Raw genomic sequence first — 17,805 nt, forward strand, 5'->3', positions numbered from 1 at the left:
GTTGTAACAAGATCCACCTTGTAAGACCTTGTGCACGGAATACTTCTGAATGCTAAATGCTGAAGACAAGACTGCATAAGAAACAGAACAATCTGGAACTTTGTGAAATCCAGCCAAGGCTGATCCCAATCTTAAACAGTGGATTCTCAGGTTTTCTGAAAACTGTTCTGTTCTTCTCTTGTTAATTAGAATGCAATAGAATTGCACGTCACATACAATACACGGCATTCATTTCACCGCTATCAACAAAGAAAGCAGTAAATTGCAAGATTAAAAAAAAAAACAATCCATGTTTCGAGCTCGTGACTTAACCAACCTATTTTAATTCGAGAAATAAAGGTTTATGTACATTTTCCTGAGGAAAGCAAAAATCTTTTCTCTTATAGATACATAAAAACAATTTACTGAGGGGTGGAGGGAGAAATCCCACCTCACTGCTCCAACCCGTCAGCCGGTGGTCACTGAGTGTCTCTGTAACTGCAGCCATGCTCAGCTCAGTAAGACAATGAACCTTTCTAGTAATCAATCAAGTAGTAAAGTCACACTTACTGTACTAACAGTTTCCACACTGAGTGTAACAAAGCACTGATATCAACACTACACCCTTCTGACATTTTTGCAGTGACACTGACTTCAATCCCTGCAGGAATAAACCCCAATGAAAGTCTGAGGACCTTTCAGTAGAACTTCAGTGACCGAGTCCATTCTGCTCGCTGTTCACCACTCTCATCACAGACAAGGCAGAACCAAAAGCCCAGCTGGAAACCAACCCTCCCTCCATGCCCAGCAGCCCTGCTCAGCCCCCAAAGCCATGACAGAAATTACAACTCTTTAACTCTCAATTTTTACATCAGTTTTAAACACTTTGACTCAAGTCTGGGTGTGCTGCTTCTCCCATCCAAAACTCTCCGCTGATGTAAAAATTTCTGACTACCAAGTGATATAAAAACAATCCCATTTTCCCACCTCTTTTCCAAGATGAAAGTTTTTTGTAAACAGGCTTTCCAACATGCACAGGCTACAGACTGTTGATAACAATTCACAAAAGCCTGCTGAGTCATTCTGCTCCATCCCCTTTGCTGAAGCCTGTTACAGGGAGCTAAACTTCTCCTGTCAGTGCTTTCCCTTTTCAAGCAACTGCTGTGGCTGCTCCAAGTCAGGTATGTGACCCAGGACAGTTCCACCTGCAAACATCGTATCTCTAATAAAACCAAAAATAAACTATGGCACACTCACACTGAACTGAAGGGGAAATACTCACACACCCATGAAACACCACAAAAACTATCAATTTATTCCAACTTACCATTGAAAGGCATTGTAATGGAAGTAGACCAAACCAAGGCCATATAAAAAGGCAGCATTCTGTAAAGAAAAGAAACAGTGTTTAAAACCCAGATTAGACAACCATATGCTCTAAGATTCAGTTTCCAGTATTTTATTCATCCTTTGACATTCTATTTCCATTATAAGATACGTGTATTTAAAATTCACCTTGAACAGGAAGAACTAAAAAGAAGGAATGAAAAGATGAGCAGACATTAAAAAGAAGAAGTGATTCTCCATGATGACAAAAAAGGGGATATTTTTGGAGGAAAAGCAATAATAATATTCAAGCACTTTTACACCAGAGAAACCAATGTGCTCTGTCCTACTTGTCCAAAAGCAGGGAAGGAAATGATGAAGTGGAAATCTTTGGCAATTTAATATAATAATAATAATAATAAAAAATTTATTACCAAACACCATTTCATAGTCATAATAATTTATACTTACATAGAAGTAAACAAAGCTACACACTGTAATTTGTGTCTAATGTAGAACATTAATTAAATGCATCTGAAAATATGCTTAAGGAAATGTCACTTTTCTGAATACCAAAAAATACAGACCATTAGTTTCAAACCTATGACAATCATATTTCTTCATCATTAATCAAATTTCTATTTCCTATCTCCCTATTCTGCTGAAGGGAAAAACCAAACCAAAACAACAAAAAACATTCCCCTTCTGGAAACCCATTTTCCCTCCATTTTCTTTTCACAGAAACTGTGATTTACTTCTGAAGTGAAATTACTAATGACTTTTAATGAATGTTTAACTATCCAGTTCTATAAATAATTAATACATATTTCCTAAATTCTGAAAAATAAACAAACTGCTTTTTCTTTCGCAAAGTTAGGCCACAGCACAGTAGTTTTCTATTTAGCAGAGTTAATCCATTATTTACAGGAGACAACATTGCACATGCTGCCTGTGACACATTTTTAGGCTTTTCTTATACACAATTCTGATTCTGAAAGAGCAGGTATATTTCTCAAAGCTCTGACACATGGATAAGAGCTGGAGTTTCCATTGTTGAAGACTGTACTTCAAGATAATCCCTCTTCCACTTGCACACACTTCTTAAACAGATCCCATTTATAAGCAATTCCACACAAGGAATCCTAGTTTTGCCTTAAAACCAATCCAGATATGAGAGTTATAACCAAATTTCTCCTATAACATAACTGGTAACCAGAAGACAACTCAAAGAGCAGCATTCATCAGAAACAGGACCTAATATGACAATTTCATTATCACTCATTTGCGTCTTCTAAATGCAAATTAAAACCAGGGGAAATGCCAAAGATCCTTTCACGAGTACAGCTGGATCATGGCTCCAGCAATGGACAGCTTCCAAGAAAATGCTGTGGTAGGACCAGATACTACAGCAATCAGAGCACTAGGACAAGTGAAGGGGGAAGTGCATAAACAATAGAGGATGACACTTTAACACTACCATAAAACCACATTCCTGTTTCATTCAACAAAAACACAACATGGACATCATAAAGATAAAAGATCTTCCATGTTTTTTCCACTCTCCAAGTGTGCTCTGGGAACAAGAGACGAGGTGGAAGGCAAGCTCAAAAGCTGAGTGTATGTAATACCTTGATTTAAAAGTCATTTTAAATGAGGAAGTAAAATAGATTTTCACATGTGCCACATGGAAGCCTACAAAACACAGCACACACCAGGAACCTTCACTGTGCTTGGGTCAGGCTCATCTGTAGAACAGAACTTAAAATTATCCAGTATCCCTTCTGATATCCCCCAATCTCAGTCCAGCCTAGATCATCATAAAGATTGAGAATAACAGTGATCACAAAAATCCTTCTTTGCCACACTGTAAAATTCAAACAAAAACATGCCAGACCACTAAAACCTCTTCAACCTGCAAAGAATTTAATTTCCTCTTATGGAATCCATCACATTTTACAGTCCAAGCAAGTTACAGATTCAGGATCGTCTCCCTGATGATATTTTGATCCTAAGGGTTAATAGGAACCAACTTTCAAGGCACAAGAGAACCAAAATGCAGGCGATTTGTCAAAATGTAATTTATGTATCAAGTTCACATAAAGCTTTCAGATGGACCTCACGCCACTAAAATACAAATAAACCATCACTGTCCTTCATTCTGTGACTGACTTTCCCACTCTTCTCTCACTCTCCTTTAGCCTTAAAAACCTTTTAGGACTGATCTCAAAAACATGTTAAGCTGCCACTGTCTTCTCAGTGAAAAACAGGGCAAGATTTAAGAGATCACCTCAAATGCAGAGCTGCAAATTCTGAAATGTCAGTATGGCTCATGAATTTATCTGTTCTGACACACATGTAACCATGTGTAACACCATTAGTACTGCTTGTTCATAATATTAAGACCAATCTAATAAACTAAGGTTAAAAAATATATTTTAAACTGAGTTTGAACTTGGAACACGACTTTCGCAAGGACTGGAAGACACCCCAGTGTTCCAGTGCACGGCACTTTCCCACAAATAACTGAAGGGGAAATACACATAAAGTTCATTACTTCTGCAGAATACCAAGTTCAACGTGCAGTCAAGTTCCTATTGGTAACAGCCAATATGAAAAGCTACAACAGCCTAATGCAGATCAGGACCAAGCAGGATCATTACACAAAATTTTCATCTACAAAATGTCATTTTTCTTAAAATCATAAGATTCTGTGGCTCTGTTTACCACAACACAGCCTGTCTTAAGAAATCTGTTTTCGGTTGCCTCTGCTAGTTTTATTTGACAAGTTTCTCACAAAGAATATCCATTCCATGTGTTCCAGTAAGGATTACTCTTGTAATTTTGACCCTGTTACAAACAGCTGGTGAGGTAGAATTTAAGCCAAATTTTTTCCCTCCAAACATTTTTTTAGTGAGAAGTAGAGAACAAAATTATCTTATTACAATCCTTTGCTTGAATTTCTTGACAACCCACACAATTTCTGAAGACCTCATGCTAGCAAAACTCATTCTTTGGCTACTAACTTCTAGTTTAATTTTTATGTTATCAGATCTTTGTTTTCACTAAAATCTAGAATAAAAAAAAGATACAAACCAAAACAGACCGTGCTTTTCAAACCTGAAGTTGAATGTTTGGATTTTTTCATTCTACGGCCATGCAACTAAAAGCAGAGAAATCAGAAATGCTATTTCCAAGCTGACATCATTTACATTTTCTATGAACTATCAAAAAATGTTAACATGTTTCATGCCAACCACTAGATGGCTCAAATACCTCTTTCCATTTTCCACACTTATGCAATTTAAGAAAATTGTCAAGCTTTTATTGTGCATTCTGCTACTTACACGCACTATTTAAGGCTGAACAACAGTTCAATTCTATTTTATAAAACAGTGTGGCATATACATTTTTGTCAACAGGTAACTCAGAAGGCAAAAATACATCTCTATGTACCTTTTTAGGCAACTGATCTGAATAAGCATATTTGAGACTTTTAGTCTTGTCTGTTTTGAGCAATCAAGCAAAAAGAAAAAACAACCAATGAGGAAGACTCCACCCATCTCACAGGCCTTCTATCAAACAACTGGTTTATAGTCTCTTTGAAGCAGCAGATGGAAACAGATCCCCAACATTCCATGAGTTCTGTTCTCCAGGCATTTCAGGCCAAGTCCACACAAAGCCTTTTTCTCCATCTTTAAGGGTGCAGGCAGCACATCCAGCAGAAAGACACAGCCCAGCCCATCACAGTGACACTTTAATAAACACAGGGCCAGAAAAATGCACCTGTCCCATCTAACAAGTGGCCACACTCACGTTCAGATTACAGACACCCATCTTGGACTGACTCTACAAATGTATGGCTGCCACATCTGGGCCCAGATGTTCTCCACCAGTAACACACTTATCTCTCACAGTCAGTTGTTACTGACTCCAAATTCTTGTTTTATAAACACAAGACTTAACCAGGAAGTTATGCTTGCAAATGAAAATCTCTCCAGCAGGCACTCCTAGAGAGTATGAAAAGATGTTAAAGACCCAGAGCAGTCTCAGGGCAGCATCCAGCCAGGGCCTTGCCATTTAAAAAGGAAAAGGAACAGTTTTTGCCATAGTTCCATGGTACTGCTGATTCAGAAACATTCCCAAACACTGCCTCTCGTTTGTGCTGACACGAGCATTTTTAGAGTACTACAGCCAACTGAATGACAGAACTGATCTGAGTTATTAATAACCAGATAAAACAGATTATTTAACTGGATCATTCTCCCAGGCAAGTTCACTGGTAGCCCCCCATAAACAACAGCATTAGCACAAGTAAAAGACTGGAACATAAGTAAAAGCTCTCTAAGCCTACACTGCTACAACCAAAATGCAAATCAAACCTACAGTGACTTTTCAAACACTACTGAAGCCTCCTAAGCTACATATCAATGTTTGACTTGAGAGAAAACAGCACCTATGGCTCAGCACAAGATGGATAAAAACATGGAATGCCATCACAGCCTCCTGTCAGCCCCCTTCATGTAGGTCCTTAACCAGTGAGACACGTAGGCAAATACACCATTTCTTCTATGAGTACAAATAAATATCTCCAGGGGGTGTCAGAGTTTGGTGCCAGGCTCTTTGCAGTGGTGCCCAGCAACAGGACAAGGAGCAACGGCCCCAAACTAAAACACAAGAAGTTCCACTCAACGTGAGGAAGAACTTTATGTTGAGGATGGCAGAGCACTGGAAGAGGCTGCCTAGGGAGGGTGTGGAGTCCTCCTCTCTGCAGACATTCCAAACCCACCTGGACACATTCCTGAGTCACCTCCTCCAGGTGACCCTGCCTTGGGAGAGGGGGGGTTGGACTGGATGATCTCCAGAGGTCCCTTCCAACTCCAACAATTCCATGATTCTTTGTGACTCTATGGGGCAGGGCCAGATGGAGGTAAAATAATTCACAGAATAATATGTCCTCATTAAAAAGTAGGTAATATTTAGGCAGAAATCAGTGTGTACCTCACCACACTACAAAATAAACAAAACAAGAGAAACAAAGTCCCCATGTAGTCGGTTAGTGGAAGTCTGAAAGAAAATCGTGGAAAAAAGATGGAGTTCAGCACCATTAGGAGAGACCAGTGACTGTTTTTCACTTGCTCAATACTGACAGGAACCGAAGCCTTTGATGACATATTAACTCCAGCAAGGTCTGAGCCCTTTCCTGAGCTGCCCAAGTCCCAGTGGAACCCACAGCCCAGCCCACATCACTTCAGGCTGCACAAGACACACGTGGGCAGGCGGCCACTGCTCCTCAGAAAACCCAACCAGGAAAACAAGGGTTTACAGTTTACGTCGCATCCTGTGGTCACAGGGTCTCTCGGCCACCTGTTCGAAGCAAAAGAACAGTTTAAATGTGTTTAAATGTGTGAATATGTTTATTTCTTTACCGGGGAAAAAAAAAAAAGAAAGATGAAGTTTTGGCACTATGGTGCCTAATCCTTCCTCCTGACACTACTCAATACGTAGTAACAGCTCCCTGGAGAGCTTGTAAAGCATAAAAAATTCCAGTTGGGCTCCTGTGCACAAACAGTTCCACACCTTTGGGAGCTGACAGGCTCTAGCACAGAGACTGTAAGTGTTCAGGAAGAAGAGAGGAGGGTTCAAATAAAATTTGTTTACATTTGTACAAACGTGAAGAAGAGAGTTACCTATCTACATGTTCTGCATGTTTCCATCACCTGCAGAAATACTCAGGTACCTGTGCAGGGAGTACTGCAGAGCAGTATCATCAGTTTTGCCTTCAGGAAATATTATAACACCTGAAAAATCATTAGGTGATCAGGATCTCTAAAATATAGCCATCTCTAAGAGGCTTACATGACCCTGCTTCTTGAGTAATAATCACAATAGTCAAAAATCTGTTACTGGGTGTGTGCCTGCATCCCAGCAGCCATGTGGAAGAAATTAATACATAAAAATCATTATTCTTGTGACAAATATATTCTGACATATGTAATATCTTGGGAAATAACTACAAAGTAATTCCACATTGTAATATCTTGGTAAATAACTACAAAGTAATTCCTCACTGTCTTTAAGATGATCTTTTCAGAGAGTAAGTATTGCCAAAATACACCTACTAGTTGTAGAACAAAACCGGCTAATAGATCTTTCTTAATTCATAAAAAATACTTCCTTTTTTTTTCCTTTCACAGAAAAATTCTTAACAGAAGTGAAGCAGAAAAAAATGAAACTAATAAAAACCAAATAAACAAAAATCCCACATCATCTACAAAGTTTAATTTTTTTCCCCCTTTGTAAGTGGCAGGTATCTTTTAAATTACTATACTCTCCTCCCCATCCTGCTCCCTTCTCATCTCCTCTTCAGGAAAGACAGTACATTTGTCCACACCCTTTGCAACACCCCACCAGTGCTACAGTTCCACATTCCCTGTGGCTCCCCCCTGAATGAAAACTACTCCAACTTCTCAGCAGCACTGCTGTTCCACCAAAACACTGCTATGGCCCCATTTCCACCCATGGACTAAAACACACATGGCAAGACCTGCTTGAACAATCTGAAGTGGGAGCCTTGATCCAACACTGTCCCTCCAGTGGCTTTCCAGCACTATCTGTAAAAAAAGCTTCTTGTCACATGGCAAAGAACAGGGTATATGAAGAAAAGACTACAAGAAAATTATCAAAACCCACAAACAGCAACTAACTCGAGACATTAATAATTTCAAAACCCCCTGAGTAACACACTGTGCAATGCCCACATTATAGGGAGAACTTTCACATGAAAGACAAAATGATAAAACAACAATAAATAACTCAAATCCTCCCCTTTAATGACGGAATCTGTGCAGTTTTGTAAACTGGGCATTTCCTTATCCATAAACAAACTTAGGGCCTTGGCAGAAGGGATTACTGACCAACTACTGTACCTCCTCACATCTGTCACTCAGACAGACAAGCAAACGTCTAAATTATGATTGTTGCTACTGGTATCTGACTTATGTTCCTTCCATTGAAGCTTATAAAATCTCACTTGATGTAAACATCTTCATTTTTCACTTGATACAAATATTTTCAATAATTTAAGTATTTTAAACAGAAAACAATATTTTTTCTCAAACGAATCAAGTGAGCAAAGGTGTTGTGCAGTGCATAAAGACTAAATCCACTCTGACAGACATTTTATAGAGATGATTCACCTAATCAAATTTAATATTCTCCCTACGGATTCCCCGAATGCTGTTAACAATCACGAAGTTTCCAATTTATTTTGTATGATACATGATTTAAAAAACAAAAAAAACCCCAAAACAATAAAACCTCAAAACAAACAAACCAACCCACCAACCCCCTCATTCCAAATAGAAAGCCATATTTGAGACTGGATGCTTTGTAAGTAAACCAATTTGTCTAATGTTTGCACAAAAAGAGATGATCTCTCTGGAGATCTTCTAGTCCAACCCTCTGCTCAACAAAGGGACAACCAGAGCAAGTTTCCAAAGATCACGTCCAGCTGGGTTTTGACTGCCTCCAAGGACTGAAAAATGTGTGGCCCCACAAACTCTCAGGGCAGCCTTCTTCACTGTTTAATCACCTTCACACTCGATTAATTAATTAAATTTATTTTTGCGTGTTTAGAATTAATTTTGTGTTTTCTATTTGTGCCTGCTGCCTTTCCTTGTTTCACCAGGCACCACCAAGAACACTCTGGCTCTACCTGTGCAGCTGGATAAGATGCACCTGAGCCTTCTCCAGGCTGAAGAGCCTCAGCTCTCTCAGCCTCCACCCCTCATACAACAGATGTTCCAAGCCCTTACTCAGTCCTATGGGCCCATGGACTTGCTGCAGTCCCTCAGGAGCCCAGCACTGGAGCCAGCACTCCACAGACATCTCACCCAAGCTCAGCAGAGAAGAAAGATCAACCCCCCCAACCTGATGGGGATGCTCTGCCTTACACAGCCCAGGATGCCACTGGCTCAGAGTCAACTCCTGCACCAGGACACCCCAGGCCCTTCCTGCAGAGTTGCTTTCCAGCCTGTCAGCCCCCAGTCTGTGCTGGTGCACTGGGTTGTTCCTCCTCAGACACAGGACTCGGCCTCTGTTGAACACCATGAGGCTCCTGTAGGCTGTTTAGCTCCCTCTGAACAGCAGCTCAACTATGTTTTCTCTTCCTAGTTTTGTATTCTCTGCAAACCTGCTGAAGGTGAACTCTACCCCATAACACAGGTCATTAACCCAAGATGACAAAGAGCACTGGCCCCACTACCAACCCATGGGGTAAACCACTGGTGTGGCTGGTCTCCAGTTGGACTTTGTGTTGTTGTCCTGGTTCTGGCTGGGATAGTTTATTTTCTTCTTAGTAGCTTGGCTCAGTGCTGTGCTTTGGATTTAGGATGAGAACGATGCTGATAACACATGGATGTTTTAGTTGTTGCTGAGTGGTGCTCACCCCAAATCAAGACTTTTCAGCTTCCAATGCTCTGACAGGGAGAAGCTGCACAAGAAGCTGGGAGGGCACACGGCCAGGACAAGTGATCCAAACTGGACAAAGGGATAACCCATACCATAGAAAGTCATGTCCAGGACATAAACAGAGGGGAGCTGGCCAGAAGGGGCTGATCACCACTCAGAGACAGGCTGGGCGTTGGTCACTGAGTGGTGAGCAACTGTATTGTGCATCACTTGTTTTTCCTGGGTTTTAACTTTCCTTTTTATTACAACTATTACTACTGTTATTACAAGTATTATCATAAGTATTATTATGCAGGGTTTTTTCCACTTATTAAACTGCTTTTATATCACTCCACAAGGTTTTTCTCTTCTTTTTTTCCTCCTGATTCTCCTCCCCATCCCAACCAGCTGGGAAAAGTGGCAGTGAGCAAGTGGCTGTGTGGTACTTTGTTGCTGTCTGGGATTAGACCGTGACAGATGCTGATCACAATCCTCTCAACCCAGGTGAGCCAGTTTTCAACCTACCCCACTGACCACTCATCTAATCTGTATTTCATCAGTTTGCCTATGACCATATTATGTTAAACAGTGTGGAAAGCCTTACTAAAGTAAACACCAACAATATCCATGGCTCTCACCCCCTCTACCAAGCTATTCATTGTGTTGCAAATGGGTATCAGGTTCATCAAACATTATTTCTCCTTCATAAATTCATGGTGATGATTTCCAGAGACTTGCCCACCCTGGGTGAACTCGGAAACAAGCTGCCAAGGATAATGTGCTCTATCACCTTCACGAAGATGGAAGTGAAGCTGACTGGCCCGTAGTTCCCTGGATCCTCCTTCTTGTCCCTCTGGGAGACAGGAGTGACATTTGCTTTCTTCCAGGCCTCAGGAATGCTCCCATCCCCACAACCTTTCTAGGATAATTGAGAATAGTCTCACAGTGATACAGATGAGCTCCCTCAGCACTCATTGTTGCATCTCATTAGGTCCCATGGACTTGCAGATATCCCATCTGTTTAAATGTTCCCAAACTTGATCCTCCTCTATTGGGAGCAAGTCTTCCTGAGTCTAGACTTGAACACTGGTCTCAAAGGTCTTAGAATCCTGAAGGTGAGTCCTACCAGTAAAGACCAAGGTGAAGAAGGCTAATATTAAGTACCTCAGTGTTCTCCATTTCCTTTGTTACCTGTGTCTCACTCAGCAGCAGACTCACATATTCTTTCATCTTCCTTTTGCTGCTGATACACTTGCAGAAGCTCTCTTGCTGCCCTTCACATCTCTCACCACATTCAGTTCCATGTGGGCTTTGTCCTTCCTTATGTGAACCCTGAACGCTTGGATGATGTCTCCATATTCCTCCAGAGTCATCTACCCTTGCTTCTTCCTCCTGTATGCTTTTTATGCCTGAGATTTTTCAGAAGCATTGTGTTCATCTATGCACAATTCCTTTCCTTTTAATGTAACGTCCTGCAAGCCAGGGTGGACTGTTCTGGAGCTCAGAAAAAGTTACTCTTCAAAATTAGCATGCCCTCTCGTGAACACCCCTTCTCTCCAGGGCCACCTCCAAGGAATTCTTCCAAGCTGATCCCTAAGCAGACCAAGGTCTCCTCTCCTAAGTGTGATGTTTTGTTTCTCCCATTTTCCTTGTTTCTTTGTCCCAGGATTGTGGACTCCACCATTTCACAGCCCCAGCAGCCAGTGTTGCCTGACAACCAGTTCTTCCGTGATTGTGAACAGGAGATGAGCCTGAGCTGTCCCACTGTGCCTCTGGGATCCAGTGAGATCACAGCCCTGCAACTGCATATGGATTTCTAACTCTTCCTGTATTTGTGCCCATGCTGCATCCATTTGTGCACAAGCACTTTAGAGAGGCACCCAGAGATTCCCACATAAATGGTGTCCTGTAGGCACTTCCTTATTTTGTTCATACCCTTCAGGTGGGACTCAAACATTGATTAGCACAAGCAAATTAAGCACAGAGCAGTTCTTCTCAATCCCTGTTTTTCTTTGACAAGTACTGCTCTTATTTCATACTTATTAAAGGATTTGGCTTTTCTCCTTCCCCACCCAGATATGCTGACCTGATAAAAACTATTAGATCTCTTCAAAAATATTTTCAATAAAAGCACAGAAATTAATGTCAGTCATGTATACATACAAACATCACTGAAACAGCTTTTTTGGAAGATGACATTTAGGCAGTTTATTGAAGTGTTTTATTCTCTTTTATAATAGCAAACGATCATCATTATTTATACCTATCATCTTTATAACATTTTATGTAGTAGAGCTACTAGTATGGAATTTTCTGTCCTTGATTCACCATTTTTCTAACCCTTTCCAGCAAAGATAGGAATCCCACTGAGTTGACAAGTAGCCCCATTATTTCCCTGTCAGTTCTCACTGCTGGAGAATCACCAGTGTTGGAAAAAAGCCTTACTATCATTAATTACACAGCTGTTCTACCTGCAGCACTCCACAGAAAAGGGGAGTGGACAAGCTGAACATACTAAGGCATGAATGACTATAAAGAGATCCAAATACACACAAACAAAGCAGTAAAAACAAAGGAAAACAGTCAGAAAAATAAAGTGGCAAAACTCTCTATGGTTGTTCCCCTTGAATATTAAGCTACATTGTGCCGGGCAGTTCCAGCTCAATCTGGAACTCTGCTTAATGGAAAAATTTAAAGCTTAATTTTTAACCAAGTCCCCTAAGAATGCTGTTGCTGCTTTTATGTTGTTTTTTCTAGCTGAGTAACTCTTGAACCTATTAGCTGCCTTCAAATGAATTTTAGAGAAAGTGAGGCAGCTCAAAGATTAAAAACTTGAGGAATGTCACTGAAAATACCTGTTAGATGGAAAAAAGAGTCCCCAAACCAAAGCCTACTTGCAGAAAGCGTACATAGCTTAATTACTCTCTCCTCTTTGGGAAGAGACACTTAGCCCATTAGCATAGCTTTAAATCAAGCATGTGCTTTTCCTGCTCAGAGGGAACAAGATGTCATTCAGGATGCTGCACTAGGAAAACTACAGGAATTTCAGTTTGTGTGTGCTTAAGTGGGAGAAGAAAGGACAGGAGGCGTGAAAGGACAACAGACATCAGCTCGTCATTGCTCAGGCTTCATTAGCTCCAGCATAAAAACAGTTTGTTCTGCAAACTGAACAAAATCCCACATTTGGAACAAAATTCTGAGTATCGAGTTTGGGGAAAAAACCCTCATGGACTGCTTTAATTTTTACGTGATTTTTACACTAGTCAGTAACATCTGAAAATCGAAAATGTTATTGGAGAGCATATTTTGGTATATAGTTTATGTATTCCTATAAATATATTGAAAACTAAATCAAGATTACGTAATTTTTTACATTTTTTTTTTAAGTACTGAAATGTAAGATCATTGATTAACGGTTGCTAGTTAGGGATCAATCAATTATTACTGAAAATGATTGTCCAATTAAGACTGTAGTTGGTTAAGTACTGATCACTAATTGGTGTTCTAATTGGTGATTTGCTGTTTTATTTGTTGGAATGTACAAATACTTCAAATGGGATCCAAGAGCCGAGGCAGCAGGCCCACATGACAGGCAGCTGGGGGAGCAGACAGGATGGCCCACAGCCAAGAGCAGAGCAAAGCAGCTGGGCAGCCCACCAACCATTCCCACAGAGCACTGCAATTCCATCAAATCATCATTTCTTAACAGAAAACTGCACATCAGTAATTTTTCAGCCCACTCTGGGAATATATATGCTAGTGAATTTAAGAGCCTTCTATTTCTAAAAGCAAAACAAACCAAGAAAAAAAATACAAGTCAAATGACAGGACACTTCTGTCACTGTCCCCATCTCTGCTCATTCTGCACTGCTCTACTTTGGTCTCTCTTCATCTGCTCCAGAGCCCAGCTTGCTTTCCCTCACTAATCCCTCTTCTTCTTACCATTATACCACTGCTGCTCTACCTGAATTTACTTAATTGCTTCTGTCAACGGTTTTAACTTCTGACAAATTGACTCTGAAAAACTGCAAATGTAAACACCACAACCATCTTGGATCAGGAACCGAAACATTTTTAAATCCACTAGTTTTTCTTCAGTTCTGACTATTACCTCACCTTACTAGGAAAGGTAAGAAACCTCTGAAAGTCAGTAGTTTTAAAAGTCTTTCCTCTGGGGCAGTTTATTCCTAAACCCTGTTGCTTGTACAGTCAGGTGACAGCTTGAAAGATGAGGGAAGAGAGGACCAGAGGGCAAATTAACCAACACCATCATATAGGGATTTTCTCCTCCTCTGTTAATTTGACATCCTTTTGCAAGACTCCAGGGAGCTCTTATTTAAAGATACCTTGCCAAGCTTGAGTTCCACAAATTAATTTTACATTATAATTGCTGCTCCTCAGTGTGAGGGGATACCCCCTTCATCCTGCAAAAGTCAGCAGAATCCCTCTCTAACCCTCTAATGGGTAGGTGTTGGCTCACCCTCCCTCCTGTCTGTCTCCTCTGCAAACAGTTCTTGGATATGATTTTATCATTTATCTGAAATTTCATTCTGCTGTTCTGTGTCTGAGAGGAGGGTGATTAGATTCCAGTAAAATGTCATGTTAAACTATATTTATCTTTTACATAAGACCGTGCTTTCCAGTACAGGCTTCTATATTGTTCTTTATTAAACTAAATATTGTTTGGGTTTCTAATTTTGTCTTCACATTCTCTACTTCTTCTGATACTCACCTCAGTTTCCTGAACACCAGGTACATAAGATGGTGATACAACTTGTTTCAAATACTACCATTTAAAAAACCTCAACATGCCATATGAAGTTCCACTTGCTACCTCAATTCTCCAAAATCTTTTTCTGTACTTCTAAATTTGTACCATTCAACATGCAAAACTTATCTCCTATTTTAGAATATCAATATTCACTTTCACACTCAATCATCAAAACCATTCAATCATAAAATAATTAAATATTTAATACCAGTCCCCACATTTACAACTTTTCCACGACACTGTCTAATATACACCAATTTACGTTTATTTTCCCAGATCAAAGATGTGGGGGCTTCCTCCCCTTGCAATTAACAAATTTTTTATACTTGAGAGCACATTAAAGACTGCTTAAACATATATGCTGTATGCTACCTCCCATCTTTTCTAAACATGTGACTGCTCTTCAGTGTAATCTGAATCTCTCTGCCTTCTTATTTAAAGTAACATTTTCAAAAACTACTTTACAGCTTTTTTTATACTTTCTTTTAAGGTTCAGATATCCATTATAATGGAATTTCTTTAATTGCAGATACTAGAGATTAAGTAAATCACACCCACAGATAGACAGAGATAGTTCCAGGGCATGAAGATAAATTATGTGGGTGGCTTCATAAACCTGGGATCATCACCTTGTGGTCACCTAGCAGATCTCAAAATGGGCAGGTACAAATACAGCACCTTAAAATTATCAATACTCTTTACAGTACTTTGCTTAACAAAAGAGGAAATGTGTCTCTCAAATGTGCAAGAGAACGAGCACCAGCATGGAGAGATTATGGGAATTAATTAAGGGTACTTGGGTACTGCTCTAGGAAGTACTAGGAAGAACTCCCAGTATAAAATACAAAAAATTTACCCCTTGGGAGACCACAACCATTGAAAGCCTGTTTTGATAGATAGGGAATATGGTAGGCAGGGAGTCTAAAAAAGGTCTCTTCATGATCAGGGAAAAGAAGAGCTCATAAGAGCTCATTCTCTGGAAGCTCCAATTTGTGCTTGATGTCTTGTGGAAGCATTTAAAGTAAGAAATTCTGTGCAACACTTCTCTCTTTTTAACATGTTTTCAACATTACATTTGATCCTGTTCTTAAACTCAAGCACATCCACTTTAGGATGTGCTTTAAGAAGTCCAGGCTATATTTAATTGTTTAATGGATAATTAAATATCTGATTCTGTATCATCTGGTTGATACACTGTACTTCTCAATTTCTCTTAACGCTTCACACAATGGTAGCTATGCCTCTCAAGCATAGCTTGAGAGTTTTTAAACCTGTTTAAACAGTTTTTAAACCTGTTTAATGCCTTCACTGTGTGTCTGACCTCTCATAATTACTTTTCAGGCCTAAAATTCAGATTCTCTTCAGTAAAACAAAGAGAAAACTCAGGTTAACAACCCATTTCAGCCCTCCCCTGGAGAACTCTGCTGCCTGTCAAAGGTGTCAAATAGAAAATATACTACTTTATTTTCTTGCATTTAAGTGAAGTGGGAGATTCCATATCCAGGATTTTAAGTCACTTTATGGGCTTTACATACGACACCCACACATCATTCTCTGTTTCTAGAAGCAAAGCCAACCAAAGTGCCTCAGGAGAAGATGAGCACTTGTGGATTTAGAGGGGTTTGATAGCCCAGACCACCGAGTTGCTTTTCATCTCACACTTGACTGACACAGCAGAGAGACAAGAAACTTTGTTCCACTTACAGCAGAGCTGTTTGTTTACATGGCAGCTCACATTCTTCCCCATAATTACAAAACTGCAGACCACCTTTTCACAGGCAGAACAGATGAGTCACCATGGAAGGGAGCACTTGGTACTTCCAGACATTGCCCCAACACCTCAGTGATTCCCTGTGTTCCAGCCACATGACAAAGCAAAGTCCTACTTCTGGCACTTGCTCCCTGAACTTCAATCACCCAAACATCTCAAAACACACAGAAAATCTCCCCGTTTGTATGTACTAAAAATACACAACCAGAATTCCAGAAAAAAAAGAAAAATCAAGGTTTAGAGGGGTTAGTTAACAAGGAACACAGAAAGATGCCACATAAATTTGGAGTTACACGTCTAGCAAAATGCTACAACTAGCAAAACCATTGAATGGTAGCATTTAAGAAAATCCAAAAGCACCAGTTGTGTTCCTTTAGAGCCATTTTTATTTTGTACTGTTTTTCCAATCAGCACTTAACAGTTCAAGACAAGTTGCCTTCCCGTGGCAGCGTTCATCTGGGCTTGTCTTGACAAGTGACATTTGTCATCTGTTCACTTCATTTTTCTCTTGACTGAAAGCCCAGGTCAGAAAAAATCACCAGCAAGCAGCACCAACAGGTTGTCTTCCTAAAAAAGCCAGTATTACAGCCATCGTGATCCAGGAGAGACTCCCAAGGAATCTGGCTGACAACAGGGCACAGGGAGGAAAGTTTAAGAAAGAAAAAGGGTTGCCATTCCTCTGAGAGACACCCTGAGTGAAATGGAAGTGCCTTCAAGACAAGCTTTTCTTCAGAAGTTATTCACAGCTTTCAGACAGACAGAGGGCTCTCTTTGCCTAGATTTTGAGACCAGAAACAGAATGGAGACAGGGTTATAATGCTCCATTATGAACTAGATGGATGATTTCATTTATGTTATTGTATTTTTATGGATGTCAGAGGGAGTGAACACGATAATATATACTGAAATTCTTGAATTCTTGTGTAGCTTCACTGAGTAATTCTGCTCTAGACAACATCCAGTGATGGCATTTCATCAGCAAATCATCCTTGCTGTCCAAAAGGTAAAGACCATGCCACTAAATGGAAACATAACTCCCAGGAGGTGACCCTGAAGGGAGGGGACAGCTATTGCACAATTCAGAAGTAACATGGAACTCTTCAAATGCTGCTGTTGAAATGACATTTCAGTGTAACTTAATTCACTTTTCAACCACTATTTTAAGCCTTCCCCTCCCAAAAATACCCTCCCCAAGCTCCAGTGATTTGTGCTTCAGAGGTTTCCAAAGCCAGACAAAATGTCTTCTTATTTAATTGCTCTTAATGGATTTTCTTCCCTGAATTTGTTCAGCTGCATTCTGAAACCATTAAAACACTGCAAGTCTGCAGCATTCTGCAAAACTAATGTAACTTTCCATACAACCAGTGACACAAAATCTTCTGGAAGATGCAGTTTAAGCATGAATTTCCTGCAGTAGTTGACAACAGAATAGAAAACAGAGAAAATGGAATTATCAGCACTAGCCTCGTATAAAGAAATTCTCCCATCTCTGTCACCACTACAGCTTTTC

The 17,805-nt window shown here is 40.1% G+C and overlaps 1 protein-coding gene across 16 annotated transcripts in view; it reads right to left on the bottom strand.

Annotated features, from left to right (window-relative positions):
• The window catches only part of KDM6A (lysine demethylase 6A), a 117,511-nt gene that overhangs the window by 75,289 nt on the left and 24,417 nt on the right, over nt 1-17,805 (bottom strand). For 9 of the 16 annotated variants that reach the window (XR_003212939.2, XR_003212937.2, XR_003212938.2 and 6 more), the window contains exon 3: nt 1,307-1,365. The gene's annotated coding sequence lies outside the window, so the exon portion shown is untranslated. Of the gene's footprint in view, nt 1-549; nt 609-1,306; nt 1,366-17,805 lie in introns of those variants that run through there. The other 7 variants (XR_001922127.1, XM_018084061.1, XR_001922128.1 and 4 more) reach the window with 4 other exon arrangements.

The sequence above is a fragment of the Manacus vitellinus genome, unplaced genomic scaffold, assembly GCF_001715985.3.
Source record: "Manacus vitellinus isolate BGI_N305 unplaced genomic scaffold, ASM171598v3 scaffold_7_pilon, whole genome shotgun sequence".
Classification (NCBI taxonomy): Eukaryota; Metazoa; Chordata; class Aves; order Passeriformes; family Pipridae; genus Manacus; species Manacus vitellinus.